Below are 15740 nucleotides of genomic sequence, written 5' to 3' on the forward strand. Positions count from 1 at the left end.
TCACTTATTTGGGCAGTCACGGGGCCATTACTGACCAAAAAAGTATGAACTCAGCCTTATAGATCGATGTTAGCTTTTTTTTGGAAAATTGATGGGTGATTGTAGTCCTCCTTTTGCTGTATGGACCGAATTACGTTGTCGTGGGTCCAGCAGCAAACATAATGAAGAAGCTGATGACAACACACCAGCAGCCTTTGCCTTTACCATCTATTCACAATTAAATCAAGCAGCTTCAGTAAGTTGAAAATATTCATGTTATCAGTGACTGCCAGACCTCAGCGCTGATCGTTCGGGCGCAGCTCCTGCACCCGCCCGATGTGCCCGACGTATATGTACAGCGCTGGTCCTTAAGGGGTTAAATCAAGCAGCTTCAGTAAGTTGAAAATATTGAAGTGTTTTTATCTGCTCCGTCTGCATTCGATCTCCACAGCACACAAGAAATGACAGGAGAGCCTCTGCTTTGGAGTCCAAGTCCAGTTTCTTAAGATCAGAAGTTCCATCAGAATTGTGTGTAACATTCTTGCTCCCTGTGCAAAGCATACACATCAGAGCAAGCTGAAGCTGGTTGCCCCAATTTTAATTCAGGAGCAGTAAACAGCGGGAAGAAAATAGAGGTGGATGAACTCCGCTGCTCTGTATCTCTTGTGAAGTAAAATTCTCCAACTATGCGATTTACAGCAAATACATTATTTTCATGTAGAGATCCAAGTATTATGTTGGAGACATGTAGTGTATGGAAGCCATGTGCGACCCCTCTCATCACGCCAATGCACCTTCTGCACCTGGTTTGGCTGGGCGAATGGTGTCACACTAAAGGCTACTCTACACTAAAGGCTTTTCAACATATAACATCGGTTCATAGAGAACAAAGTCTACAATCACCGATCAATTTTACCAACAAAATGTTTTACCACTTTTACACTACACTAAAGGCTTTTCAACATATAACATCGGTACGAACAGAACAAAGTCTACAATACCCTATCAGTTTTCCCAACCAAATTTCTTTCCCACTTTGCCTCTACACTAAAGGCTTTTCAACATATAACATCGGTTCATACAGAACAAAGTCTACAATCACCCATCAATTTCCCCCCAAAAAAGCCTGTTTCAGATACAAAATTTCACTACTACGTAATTCGGTCCATACCACAAAAAGGGCTTTAGAATATATAACTCACGGGTGTCAAACACAAGGCCCGCAGGCCGAATCCGGCCCGCCAGACCTCGTCATGTGGCCCGCGCAGCGAGCGAGCTGGCGGTGGCGGCTGGGCACAGGGAGATGAGCGCTTCCATTGTGGAAGCGCTCATCTCCAGTCATCTGTATCGCCGTCCTCAGGACAGCGATACAGATGCCTGCCTGTGCTGCGGTAGGGGAGGGAGAGGCGTGTCCCTTTCCCTTCCTCTGATAGGCTGCCGGCCTAGTGCCGGCCTAGTGCGCTGCCTGAGCCATGCAGCGTGGGACACAGGCCAGAAGAGGCCTGCATTGCATCATTGACATAGAGGTAAGTATGTGTTTTTTTTTTTTTTTTTTATTATGTACAATACTTTTACTGGCGGGGCTGTTATTACTGGCAAAGGGGGGGCTGTTTGTTATTACTGGCAAAGGGGGGGCTGTTATTACTGGCGGGGGCTGTTATTACTGGCAAAGGGGGGGGCTGTTATTACTGGCGGGGGCTGTTATTACTGGCAAAGGGGGGGGCTGTTATTACTGGCAAAGGGGGGGGCTGTTATTACTGGCAAAGGGGGGGGCTGTTATTACGGGCAAAGGGGGCTGTTATTACTGGCACAGAGGGGCTGTTATTACTGACACAGAGGGGCTCTTATTACTGGGGGCTGTTATTACTGGCACAGAGGGGCTCTTATTACTGGGGGCTGTTATTACTGGCACAGAGGGGCTGTTATTACTGGGGGCTGTTATTACTGACACAGAGGGGCTCTTATTACTGGGGGCTGTTATTACTGGCACAGAGGGGCTCTTATTACTGGGGGCTGTTATTACTGGCACAGAGGGGCTCTTATTACTGGGGGCTGTTATTACTGGCACAGAGGGGCTCTTATTACTGGGGGCTGTTATTACTGGCACAGAGGGGCTCTTATTACTGGGGGCTGTTATTACTGGCACAGAGGGGCTCTTATTACTGGGGGCTGTTATTACTGGCACAGAGGGGCTCTTATTACTGGGGGCTGTTATTACTGGCACAGAGGGGCTGTTATTACTGGGGGCTGTTATTACTGACACAGAGGGGCTCTTATTACTGGGGGCTGTTATTACTGGCACAGAGGGGCTCTTATTACTGGGGGCTGTTATTACTGGCACAGAGGGGCTCTTATTACTGGGGGCTGTTATTACTGGGGGCTGTTATTACTGGGGGCTGCTATTACTGGCACAGGGGGGCTGCTATTACTGGCATAGGGGGCTATTATTACTGGCACAGGGGGGGGGCTGTTAATACTGGCACATGATTGGGGGCACTATAGGGGCATCTACTGAGGCCACAAAGAAGGGGTATTTTATATGGGCTCTCTGTACAGTACAATTTTATACTGGGACACATGGTGGGTACTATGGGGAAGGGGGGAGAGGAGTACTATGGGGTCATCTACGGGGGACACTAAGAAGGGGTATTTTATACTTGCAAATTATTTTTTGCACTGTCACATTATAAGGAGAATTATTACTACTGGGGGGGGGGGCATTATGGTGGGCTTTATTACTCCCCCATGGTATGACCCCTAGTAGCAGCACCAGCCTCTCCCTGCTCTGCTATCCCTCTGCACCTTCTCCAAATACTTATTATGAAATCTTTCTCATTAGGATAAAACACCTCATCAGCTCCACCGAGCCCGTGGCCAAAGTGTAGAAGTGGCGTCCGAGATCCCCAAGGGCCAAGCCAAGTAACTGTAAGTTTTCCGGCCCTTTGAGGGTGACCAAACTGCTGATGCGGCCCCCGATGAATTTGAGTTTGACACCCTTGAGGGCTTAATTGCCGTTCAGCGGTGCAGTTATATTATAACTGCACCGCTGAACAGCAATTAAGCCCTCATTTTTTTCCACTTTTCCACTATACTAAAGGCTTTTCAACATATAAGTGCAACGCTGAACGGCGAATATATTTTTTCTTTTTCCGCTAATACACGTCACAAAAGGCTTTTCCACAGATAACTGCACCACTGAGCGGCAAATCTATTTAACTTTTTGCAACAAATACACGACAAAAAGGACTGTAATTTTCGCACTTCACCACAAAACGGCTAATAAGCCCTTTTTTCCCACTAATACAAGCCAAAAAATGCTTCAGAACATGTAACTGCACCGCGCTAGGGCAAATAAAATGTAGAAATATTGCCTTGTAAGAAACTCTGCTAAATGCTTAAAGGGCTTATGTCAGCCCACTAAACCGTTTTTTTTTTTTTTGTTTAATAATAATCCCTACACTGCGATCTCTGCATACATAAGTAAAATAATAATTTTCGTTCAGTAGAATTTGATAAAACGCAATTTTTAAAATATGTAAATTACCTTGCTACCAGCAAGTAGGGCGGCTACTTGCTGGTAGGAGCCGCATCCTCCGACCCTAATGACGCCCCCTCCGCATTGTGATTGACAGGGCCAGGGAACGGAATCGTTCTCTGCTGGCCCTGCCTGTTTTCATTCAATATCTGGCGCCTGCGCCGCGGCCGTACCTATCTTCAATCTGTGCAGGCGCACTGAGAGGCGGCCACTCACTCGGCCGCTCCATCTTCAATGCGCCTGCGCCGATGACGTCACATCTACACCCGGCGCAGGCGCATTGAGGAGCGAGCGGCCGAGTGAGTGGCCGCCTCTCAGTGCGCCTGCGCAGATTGAAGATAGGTACGGCCACGGCGCAGGCGCCAGATATTGAATTAAAACAGGCAGGGCCAGCAGAGAACGATTCCGTTCCCTGGCCCTGTCAATCACAATGTGGAGGGGGCGTCATTAGGGTCGGAGGATGCGGCTGCTACCAGCAAATAGCCGCCCTACTTGCTGGTAGCAAGGTAATTTACATATTATAAAAATAGCGTTTTATCAAATTCTACTGAACGAAAATTATTATTTTACTTATGTATGCAGAGATCGCAGTGTAGGGATTATTATTAAACAAAAAAAAAAAAAACGGTTTAGTGGGCTGACAGAAGCCCTTTAATGCTTGTATCAATTAGCACTGCACCCGGGTACTTTCACACTTGTGGCAGAGGATCGGGCAGCCAGTTCCGTCGCCGGCAGAATGTATGAAAACTGATGGCATTTGTCAGACGGACAAATGGACTGAAATGCCGGATCCGTCTCTCCGATGTCATCCGGAAAAACTGATCCAGCATTTATTTTTTTCACATTTCTTGCGGTCTGAGCATGCGGAGACCGCAAAAACTGAGCCGTTTTGCCGGAACACTCGGGGCCGGATCCGGCATTAATGCATTTCAATGGAAAAAAATGCAGAATCCGGCATTCCGGCAAGTGTTCCGGAATTTTGGACGGAGATAAAACCCCAGCATGCTGCAGTATTATCTCCGTCCTGAAAAGGCAAAAAGACTGAACTGAAGACATCCTGAATGGATTGCTCTCCATTCAGAATGCATTAGGATAAAACTGATCAGTTCTTTTCCAATATTGAGCCCCTAGGAACTCAATGCCGGAAAAGAATAATGCTAGTCTGAAAGTACCCTAATAAGAACGGTTAGCTGGAATTACAAAGCTGGATAATGGCAATTTGGATCCCCAGTCAGTGCTGCAAGGTGTAATAGGAATGTTCCTATTACCCAGGCTGTAACCTCCCCTACGGAACCCTTTTCAACATAAAAGCTGTGGAATGATTCCTCCCTATCCTTTCCCTACACTTTGAATATTCTTTCCCTGCACTTGTAAATAGTTTTTTTAGCACAATGACGTTTTTTCTAACACTGTCCCTAGCGCCTGCAGATGTCTCTCCCTGCATTAAGTACACTGGTGAATGGCAGAATCTAAGATGGCTGCTACTATTTATAGGGCTGTGACATCACAGGGCTGGCTGCTGATTGGCTGCATGCATGGCATTATGGGTGATCCAGCCTTCCCAGAGTTCCTTTCTCCATGTCCTCACATGTGCAGCAGCCATTTTACGAAAAAATGTGATTCGTTACCACAAAGCGCGAGGGAATTAGGCTCGGTGCAAATCGAATTTTTCCTGAAGTTCAGGTCAAATTCCACTTTGTTAGCGTTGAATCGCTCATCTCTCCTCAGTTACCTATCTTCACAGTGAGTTACCCAGAAGCCCAGTATGTAGAGTTACCTAGGAGCTTAGTATGTATCCTCACAGTGAGTTACCCAGGAGCTCAGTATGTATCCTCACAGTGAGTTACCCAGGAGCTAAGTACCTATCGTCACAGTGAGTTACTCAGGAGCTCAGTACCTATCCTCACAGTGAGTTACCCAGGAGCTCAGTACCTAACCTCAGTACATAAACCCTTCTTCCCTCATTCAGCATGAATGAGTGGAGCATCTGAGCATTTCATGCTTAGATGCTCCCCCTTGTCCCGCGCTGTATTGCACAGGGCAAGGGCTTTTTCTTTAGATCCTGTGATGTACCGGGTCTCTGAATGGGCATGCTAGGCAAAGATCTCCACCTAGCAATGATCCCTGTGACGTCACTGGCACTTATAGGTGGTCTTTAGCGCTGCCCTAGCCTGTAAAACAGCCTAGTGTGGTGCTATAGACCGCTCATTCAGGCCAGTGATGTCACCAGGATCACTGCTAGATGGAAGCCTCCACTTAGCAGTGTAAAAATGTAAAGAAAACAGCCCTTGTCCTGAGCAGTGTTGGGCAAGGGGAGCATCGAAGCATTAAATACGGGCTGAATGGATGAAGAGGGGGTTATGTCTGGGTTCAGAGCTGTTCAGAGCCGTTAATGTGTTTCAATGTTTGCAGAAGGTGTTATGCAGCAATATCATTACTAAATCAATTACTCCTAGGGGCTGTTATGCTGAGTCTGTGCCCACCACCATCTCCCTTTTTGGCACAGCTGCTGAAGCACTCATCTGGTTGCCTGCTCTGTGTCCCTGGTGGCCCATGCTCACCAGTGTTCTTCTATCTTTTCCTGAAGGGCAGGGCTGCCGGAGTAGCACTGTTCCATCCTCCCTACACAGGCGAAAGCCTGCTTCCTGACAATGCACATGGGCACCATAATCTTCCCAAGCCTGTGGCTGACCACCCTAGAGTATTTAAAAAAACTTTCCCTGTAGGAAGGGGCCTGAGCATCAAGTTCTAGTACTCTAGTGTCCTTTAAATGTGTGCCACTATCTTGCTTGTCTGCATATGTACCGACCTTCACCTGTTTCTGGTTTCACCTATCGCTGCCTAAGCTCTGCTTGTTCTCTACCCTGAGCTACCTGCCCTGACCTTGGACCGTTTATTTGATTGCAAGATCTCTGTCTGTCCCAACCCCAGCCTGTTCTTGACTATGGTTTTGCCTGACCCCTCATTGTTTTGGTGTCTGCAGTCTAAGGGACAGAGGTAGTGGCTTGAGTCCAGATCCATACATAGGGGTTAAAGGAGTTAGACTGGGGGGCACTTAGATAAGGCCCTTAGGAGTATTCCCAAGGCAAATCTGTTGAGTAGACACATACGCTTTGTAACAGCGGCTTCTATCTTTGAGATCTTGATATAAACTCATACAATCCTTTAGGACATGCAGATAAGGAAAAGTAGCATGAGGAAAAGGTCTACTGAATCCCAGAAATCTACAGTATTAAGCAAATTACAACCTACTTAGATGAGCACACATCTGTTTATTGGTATTCTTGTATTGGGCTTGAATCCAAGCAAGGTGTAATCTTCAAGGAGCCCAATGAAAAAGCAAAAATCTTCTCTAAAAAAGTGATTTATTCACCCAATGGACAGTAACATTTCAGACCTTCTATGGAACTATTTTCAAGAATAAGAATGGTTCCATAGGGAAACTGAAATGTCACTGTCCATTGGGTAAATAAATCATCTTTTTTTCATTTGGATGCATTATATAATCCCTTTCTGACTTATCAACTGCAAGAAGTCTGTACTTTCTTATTATGTTTTCATAGATATCCTTCAAATACTGGAATTCATCCTGTAATCCAAAAACATACTTCACTTATTGACATTCTACAATATGTTTTCTGTCATGCATGATATTAGGAAGTAAAACCACTGAAAACATGGGTAAATAGCAACGGATATGCTCTGTGCTCAGAACTGTGGTATATGAGACAGTATACACAAGATGGAAAATAATAAAGCTCAAAAGTAAATTTATGTTACTTAGTATTTATGTTCTAAATTATTGTAACTAGCAATTACCTTTAAATAACTGAAAGGGGTTATACTATATGTGATTAGAAGAAAGAAGTTCAACTTTTGGTAGACATAGGAGCTCTCTTGTCCATGGTCTTGCATTGCAGTCTAATCCCATTCATTTGAATCGGGCTGGCCTTCAATATTAGACACAGTCCATGAACAAAACTGAGGTTGTTTATGAGAAAAATTGCCTTTTTAGAGTCTCATAAATCCCCTTTAAACTAGAGAAATAGATTTGGTGAGAAATTTAGCAATATTCTTGGCCTCTGTAGACTGAATCTCCCTGTGAACAGAGTGACTTGTATCTAAAAGCATCTAGACTTCACCCACTGAACTCATCTTATCCTAAGTTAACCCCCCAGCATTCTGTTTATTCATTTACAAAACATGTCTTAAAGATTTCCGCACTATAACAACGCAGTATAAAGGACCAACATAATTAAAAACATCTGAGGCGCAAGTGGGAAGGAATTCTTGAATTAATTCTTACACTGTAACATTCATGTATCTGTCTCAGCTATTTTATTTTTAACCACATGTTTAAGACTGTTACCAGTTTCAATAAAGTTGATAAAGAACTTCTTGTATTATAATAATTTAAACCAAATGGTTAAGGAAATGTATGTGAACCATATCTTGGAACAGAAAAGAAAACTAAATAATAATCATATTACACATCTCATCATTTGCTAATGATCTTGATTATTTGAATAAACATCATATGTGCAGTCACCTACATAAAGTCCTGTTTTGTTAACCAATAAATTGGAATAAAGGTTACACATGTTATTTATCATCAGACTGATGCTATATATAGTGAAATATTCCTTAGACTTAGGCTAAGCAATTCATGTATATGATGTCATGGGAATATACTTTATACTCAGGAATATGGTGTGATCGAAAGATGTACAATGCATTTGGAAAGTCTTCAGACCCTTTAACTTTTTTTCCCATTTTATTATGTTGCGGCCTTGTGCTAAAATAAAAAAATAAAAATAAATAAAAAGTTTTCCCCAACAGTCTGAACCCAATTCCCCTAATGAGAAAGTGAAAATAGAATTTTAGAAATGTGTTAAAACGGAAAATCAAAAATTTCACATGGACAACGATTTGCTATGAAATTTGAAATTTCTCTTTGAGGGCCTCCCATTTTTATTGATCATCACGGAGATGTTTTTACACCTTGATTGGAGTCCACCTGTGGTAAATTTAGTTGAAAGAAAATACACCACTGTATACATAAGGTCTCACAGCTGACCATGCATATCAGAGCAAAAACCAAGCCATGAGGAGCAGAGAACCGCATGTAGAGCCATGATCTTGTGCAGGCACAGATCTGGAGAAGGGTACAAAACAATTTCTGCTACACTGAAAGTCCCCAAGAACACAGTGGCCTCCATAATTCTCAAAGGGGTTCTCCGGGAATTAAGAAAATGAAAATACTTAAATATTACTTTATAATAAATATATTTCCAAATACCTTTCATTATATATTATGGCTCATTTTGTTCAGGGAGCAATCACCAGGGGAAACAAAATGGCCGCTGTCCTACCAGTACACACAGAACCTGTCCTGATCACACATGAAGACAAGTTAATTTACAACACTGAGGTAAACAGCTCCCTCATCCTCCTCTCTGCTCTACTTCTCAGTGATTATGATCCTGAATACAGCTGATAAGCAATTTAGCTGAATCTCTGGGGAATTTAGTTCTGAGGAGACATGAAGTAAAGAGATTATGGACAGGACAGACTGTGGTGATATGGAGCTGTGGTAATGGAGACTGCATACAAGTGCTGCTGCTCATTACCCACACCCTCCTCTCTGTACTTCATGTCTCCTTGTCATTTCCATTCCCACAGAGCAGATAGGAGGATGAGGCATCTCTTCAGCTTAGTCTTGTGAAGTAACTTATCCACCTGTGTGGTTAGGACAGGTTCTGTGTGTTCTATTAGGACAGTGGCCATTTTATTTCTCCTAATGATTGCTCCATAGACAAAACAAGCCATTCTAAGTAATGAAAGGTATTTGGGAATATATTTATTATAAAGTAATATTTAAGTATTTTCATTTTCTTAATTCCTGGAGAACCCCTTTAAATGAAGAAGTTTGGAACAATTAGGACTCTTCCTAGAGCTGGTCACCCACCAAACTAAGAAATCAGGAGGATAAGGCATGGAGAGAGGTGACCAAGAACCCAATGGTCACTCTGACTGAGTCAAAAACATCCTGTGTGCAGATGGAGAAACTTCCAGATGGTCAACCATTAGTGCAGCATTCCTTCAATCTGGAAGAGTGGTCTAAATGAAACCTCTCCTCAGTAAAAGACACATAAAAGTTTGCACACAAAAAAAAAGCACCTAAAGGACTGTCAGACTGTAAGAAACAAGTTTCTCTTGTCTGATGAAACCAAGACTTAACTTTTTGGCTTCCTTCACAAAAATCGCCTGCTGTATCTTCCCGTCTAAAGGGACTTTAACTTTTAGACAGTATGAGTAAATGTGGGCCATAATCTGTTTCTCTTTACATTTGTTATATCTGTCTGTTTTGCTTTCATTTTCTGTTATTGCCCAAATTTAGCCAACACTACTGAACAACTCCAATTTACCTAATGTAGTTTGCCTAGACTTTTCTGAGATGAAAAGTGACTAATGCTGTTTAATAAAAAGAAAATTTGAGAAGACCATGTCCCTTTTACCTATGAAAAAGTGTTGAGAAAATTAGCAGCAGTTTAAATGGGGCTTATTCATTCTCATTGTCTAGGGCAATGGTGGCAAACCTATGGCATGGGTGCCAGAGGCGGCACTCAGAGCCCTCTGTGTGGGCACCTGCACCCTGGAAAGAGTCTATGATGTACCAATATGACTTAGACTTTTCCTGCCATTCATCAGCGCAGGGCGCACTATGAACAGTACAGGCAGGGCACTGAATGTAGGCAGGCTATTATAGCTAAATGATGAAGTACATGGAAGATATACTATATTGGACTGTAGTATTCAGGGTAAATTGCCGTGTTGGATAAATAAGTGGGTTTTGGGTTGCAGTTTGGGCACTCAGCCTCTAAAAGGTTCACCTCACCATCACTGGTCTAGGGTATCATGAGATGTAAATGCAGGCCTGGGTGTACTACGTTTTAACACTACAGACAGCTGTTTGTTAGATCAAGATAATGTATACTATTTAGACTATGAAACAATGCTAAGGATCAATTCACAGAGTTTTTTGGTGTGGATTCTGCACCTGAACTCTACACAGAAAACACATGCAATCCAATTGATTTCAAGGGGAAGACTACATGGAATGTTACACAGCGTGTTTTTTTTATGCTTTCAGTTTTGAAGTGAAGAACACAGAAAAAAAGTGACATGTTCTTTCCACACCAAATCCCATGGAGATCGGTAGGATCAAAATCTGCACCAAAAACCAAGTGAAATTGTGAAGTGGATTCTATGTTGTTTTTTTTTTTTCATTTTTCAGCACAGAGAATTAATCGGACAAGTTTATAAATAAATAAAAAGACTGGGGATCAAAATTGACTTCTATTACCGTAAGTCCATTAAAGTAAGCTGAGCAAACCAGGGTAATGCTAAATGGAAAAACTCAATTTTTGTTTTATTTTGTTTTTATTTTTAACAGCAATATTTTAATAATTAAAAAAAAAATGCAATGCCTGATGCAGTGGTTTTTCAGTTATTTGTAGCCTTCAGTGCTTGACACCTATATCATCATCATCTTCAATGTTATTTTTAGGGGATCTAAACATCAGTATTGAAGTCTAGATTACGTGGGATTTGACATTCGTGACACAAAGCCTAGCCTGAATAGAAGGGACAATATTGTACTGAAATAGATGTGTCACGAGGGTTAACATCATTAAGTGGAGAAAGTTCCAGTTGAGAGAACACACAAAAGAGAAGATAAAAATAACAAGCTTTGTCATGCTGGATTTTTATAACTGAAGAATGAAAGACATCATAGTTATATTCTATGTCTTTCTGAAGACAGGATAAACTGTATGTTTACTAGCATTTACTGGGAAAATATCAGCTCTTCATCTTAAAAGGGTAGCATAGCTACAAAAAGTTATTCTAAATAACAATGAATGTGGAGTACAACCCTCTGCTGATATAGCTCTCATAGTAAGAAACAAGTCATGTGGACAGGTCCATGGGGTTTCTTATCTTAACTAGGACTGCAGCTATCGACTATTTTTGTACTCGAGTATTCTATCGATTAAGCCAATGATTAATCGAGTACTCTAATAACAAAAACAAATTGAAAGAATGTTTTTCTTTATAAAAACTCACCCGCCCCCCCCCCCCCCGTGCCATCAGCTGCCCTCCCATGTCATCAGGTTCCCCATGTCATCAGGCTCCCCTTTAGTGCCATCAGCTGCCCTCCAGTGCCATCAGCTGCCCCCCAGTACCATCAGCTGCCCCCCAGTGCCACTAGCTGCCCCCCAGTGCCACCAGCTTACCCCCCAGTGCCATCAGATGCCCCCCAGGGCCACCAGCTTCCCATCCTAGCCATGTCCTTAGCACCAGTGAAATAAAATACTTACCTCTCCTGTAGGAACTCCACTCCACAGCTCCTCCATCTTCTTTGTCCTGACTATGTCCTGACAATGTGTCAGAGAAAAGTGCAGCGTGGTGCGGGCCGGCGGGTGACCACAGAGTGGTGAGTAATAGCAAGCGCTTCACTCACGCTCCGTGATCACATGACACAAACAACTGATTTACTTGCATATCTATGACTGGTGGATGAAGAGGGGAAGCGGATGCACACCAAACTAAGAATTGGGAGATGTTGCCAATAAGTATGAAATGCTCTACTATAGAAAGTATTCAATCCCCCCTCCCTTGTACTTTTTCACCTTTTGTTGTGTAAAGGCAGATTTACACTGTGTGATGAGCAGACTATTATGGGGAGAAAAGCGTTCCTTCCCAATAACTGTCTGCTTGTCAGTAGAGGTGAAGAGCTGCATTTACATGAAGCGATCACCTCCAGTGTATGAGATCTAGGGATGATTACTGCTATCGCTCGTCCTCAAACAAATTCATTGTTGCTGGGCAGCAGAGTGCAGTTTCAAAGCAGAGACGTTGATTGAGGTGTCTACACTAAAGATGAATTCCCCCGATGAACAAATGTTTTGTAGCACCATTACATAGGCCAATCATCAGGAACGAATGTTCATAGGAATGTTTGTTCCCAATAATCTACCTGAAAATCGGGCAGTGTAAATGAAGCATAACAGTTTTACATTTTAATTTAACTGGTTTAAATAGATAAACCAGCAAAGCAGGATAGGTACTACATGCTGTTTTAACCAGGCAGGAGGCAGATTACATAATCAGACATAGTACACAAAGAGTGATATAATCATTTAGTGCAAAATCTAAAGAACACTATGGAATAAACTCACAAAAGGTAAGTACGGTAGATAAGAAGAACGAAAGTATGAAATCATTAAAAGAACACATACAAATAGAAATCCCTAGGTCACAAATATACAGCTGTATAACAAGGAGATTTATTAGGGGCATATACAGTGCCATACCCATGAGCTCCTCTTGTGCAGACAGGTCCAAATATATGTCTATACAACGTGTAAACAGTATACAGATCCATCAGAAGAAAGCAAAGGCAGAAGAATAAAAGAAAATCTTCCAATGAGTTGCATCTTTTTTTGCAGTATTAATTTCTTCTTTCATATCAAAATCTTATATAGGGCAAAAAGGTGATGTGAAAATGCCACTAACACATACCAGGGAGCAGTGCAGATTATTCAGGAATGGCTGAAGTATAGCAGAGAATTATGTGAACTGTGGATACCTAACTTCCCCAAATGAGTATTTGGTAACTTCCGTATCAGGTATGACAATTCTCATAGATTACAGTTGCAATAAAAAGTATGTGAACCCTTTGGAATGATATGGATTTCTGCACAAATTGGTCATAAAATGTGATCTGATCTGAAGTCATAACAATAGACAATCACAGTCTGCTTATACTAATAACACACAAAGAATGAAATGTTACCATGTTTTTATTGAACACACCATGTAAACATTCACAATGCAGGTGGAAAAAGTATGTGAACCCCTAGACTAATGACACCTCCAAGAGTTAATTGGAGTGAGGTGTCAGCCAACTGGAGTCCAATCATTGAGATGAGATTTGAGGTGTTGGTTACAGCTGCCCTGCCATATAAAAAGCACACACCAGTTCTGGGTTTGCTTTTCACAGGAAGCATTGCCTGATGTGAATGATGCCTCGCACAAAAGAGCTCTCAGAAGACCTACGATTAAGATTTGTTGACTTGCATAAAGCTGGAAAGGGTTATAAAAGTATCTCCAAAAGCCTTGCTGTTCATCAGTCCATAATAAGACAAATTGTCTATAAATGGAGAAAGTTCAGCACTGCTGCTACTCTCCCTAGGAGTGGCCGTCCTGTAAAGATGACTGCAAGAGCACAGCACAGACTGTTCAATGAGGTGAAGAAGAATCCTAGAGTGTCAGCTAAAGACTTACAAAAGTCTCTGGCATATGCTAACATCCCTGTTAGAAAATCTACGATACATAAAACATTAAACAAGAATGGATTTCATGGGAGGATACCACAGAGGAAGCCACTGCTGTCCAAAAAAAACATTGCTGCACGTTTACAGTTTGCACAAAAGAACCTGGATGTTCCACAGCAGTACTGGCAAAATATTCTGTGGACAGATGAAACCAAAGTTGAGTTGTTTGGAAGAAACACACAACACTATGTGTGGAGAAAAAGAGGCACAGCACACCAACATCAAAACCTCATCCCAACTGTGAATGGCTTAAACAGAAGAAAATACGCCTTCTGGAGTGACCCAGTCAGAGTCCTGACCTCAACCCGATTGAGATGCTGTGGCATGACCTCAAGAAAGCGATTCACACCAGACATCCCAAGAATATTGCTGAACTGAAACAGTTCTGTAAAAAGGAATGGTCAAGAATTACTCCTGACCGTTGTGCACGTCTGATCTGCAACTACAGGAAACGTTTGGTTGAAGTTATTGCTGCCAAAGGAGGTTCAACCAGTTATTAAATCCAAGGGTTTACATACTTTTTCCACCTGCACTGTGAATGTTTACATGGTGTGTTCAATAAAAACATGGTAACATTTATTTCTTTGTGTGTTATTAGTTTAAGCAGACTGTGATTGTCTATTGTTGTGACTTAGATGAAGATCAGATCACATTTTATGACCAATTTGTGCAGAAATCAATATCATTCAAAGGGTTCACATACTTTTTCTTGCAACTGTATATAATTAACTGAATGCTTAAAGATAACCTGTAACGATACAACAATCGCAGAAGTAGTATGGACAGTCACAATACTGGAAGTGCAGATAATTAGCAACACAGAACAGGAGACACTAGGAGAGCTTGTGGGAAGGGTAATGGACCAGGACTGTTGCGCAGACAAGCAGACAGACTAGGATAACTTAAACATGGACTTGAACTGAAACCAAACCGCGAGGTCAGGGGCACACAGGCAGGATGGGTGCATGGCAGGAACACAGGCTAGTTAACAAAGGTGAATCACAAGAAAATCAATGAAGCACTAAGTCTTCCAACCACCTTTGCTGGTCACACTTTAAAGGGGCTGTCCGAGTTATTTTTTTGTTCTTTCTATGTTCCTAACTAGGCAAATGTAACAGCTTTCCAATTCACTCACTTTATCTCCAGTGCCTGGTTTCTCAGATTTCACTGAGGGTCACATGACCTGTGATGTCAGCTTCTCTCCCTGCTCTGATAAACTTCGTTTACAAGCCTGTAAACGAAACATCACTGTGCTGGCCACGCCCCCTTCACTGTGCTGGCCACGCCCCTTCACTGCCGGCTGTGTGCTCTATCCTAGGAATCTTAACCCCTTCAGCTGCACAGACTCAGGGCTGAAGTGTTTACTGTGTAGCTGGCAGTGAGGAGCAGGCAGTGAGGAGACAAATGCTGGGCACAGGAGCTGAAAGAGAAGTTCTGCAAAGCATTACAGGTAGGGGGAAGATCCTGTGTGTATTAGCAGTGTCATTATATAAGTGGAACTTGTAGTTCTACACTTACAAGTTGCTGTTTTCTCCCAGCACTCAGGGCAGCTCTTGTATCCACTCCCTTAGCAGTGTCATTATACAGGTGTGACTTGTAGTCCTACACATACAACATGCTGCAGAGTCTCCCAGCAGGCAGACGTCATTCAGGGCAGCTCTTGTATTCACTCCCTTAGCAGAGCAGGGGAAGGGGCAGATATTGTTTTTATTGCATGTAAACAAAGGGCCAGAAAAGAACCAGGGAAATGAGGAAATATATATATTTTTTTTGCATAAAACTTGCTTAGCTCAGTTATATATCAGATATTCAGATATATTATTTTT

Source organism: Bufo bufo, chromosome 2 (assembly GCF_905171765.1).
Source record: "Bufo bufo chromosome 2, aBufBuf1.1, whole genome shotgun sequence".
Taxonomy (NCBI): Eukaryota; Metazoa; Chordata; class Amphibia; order Anura; family Bufonidae; genus Bufo; species Bufo bufo.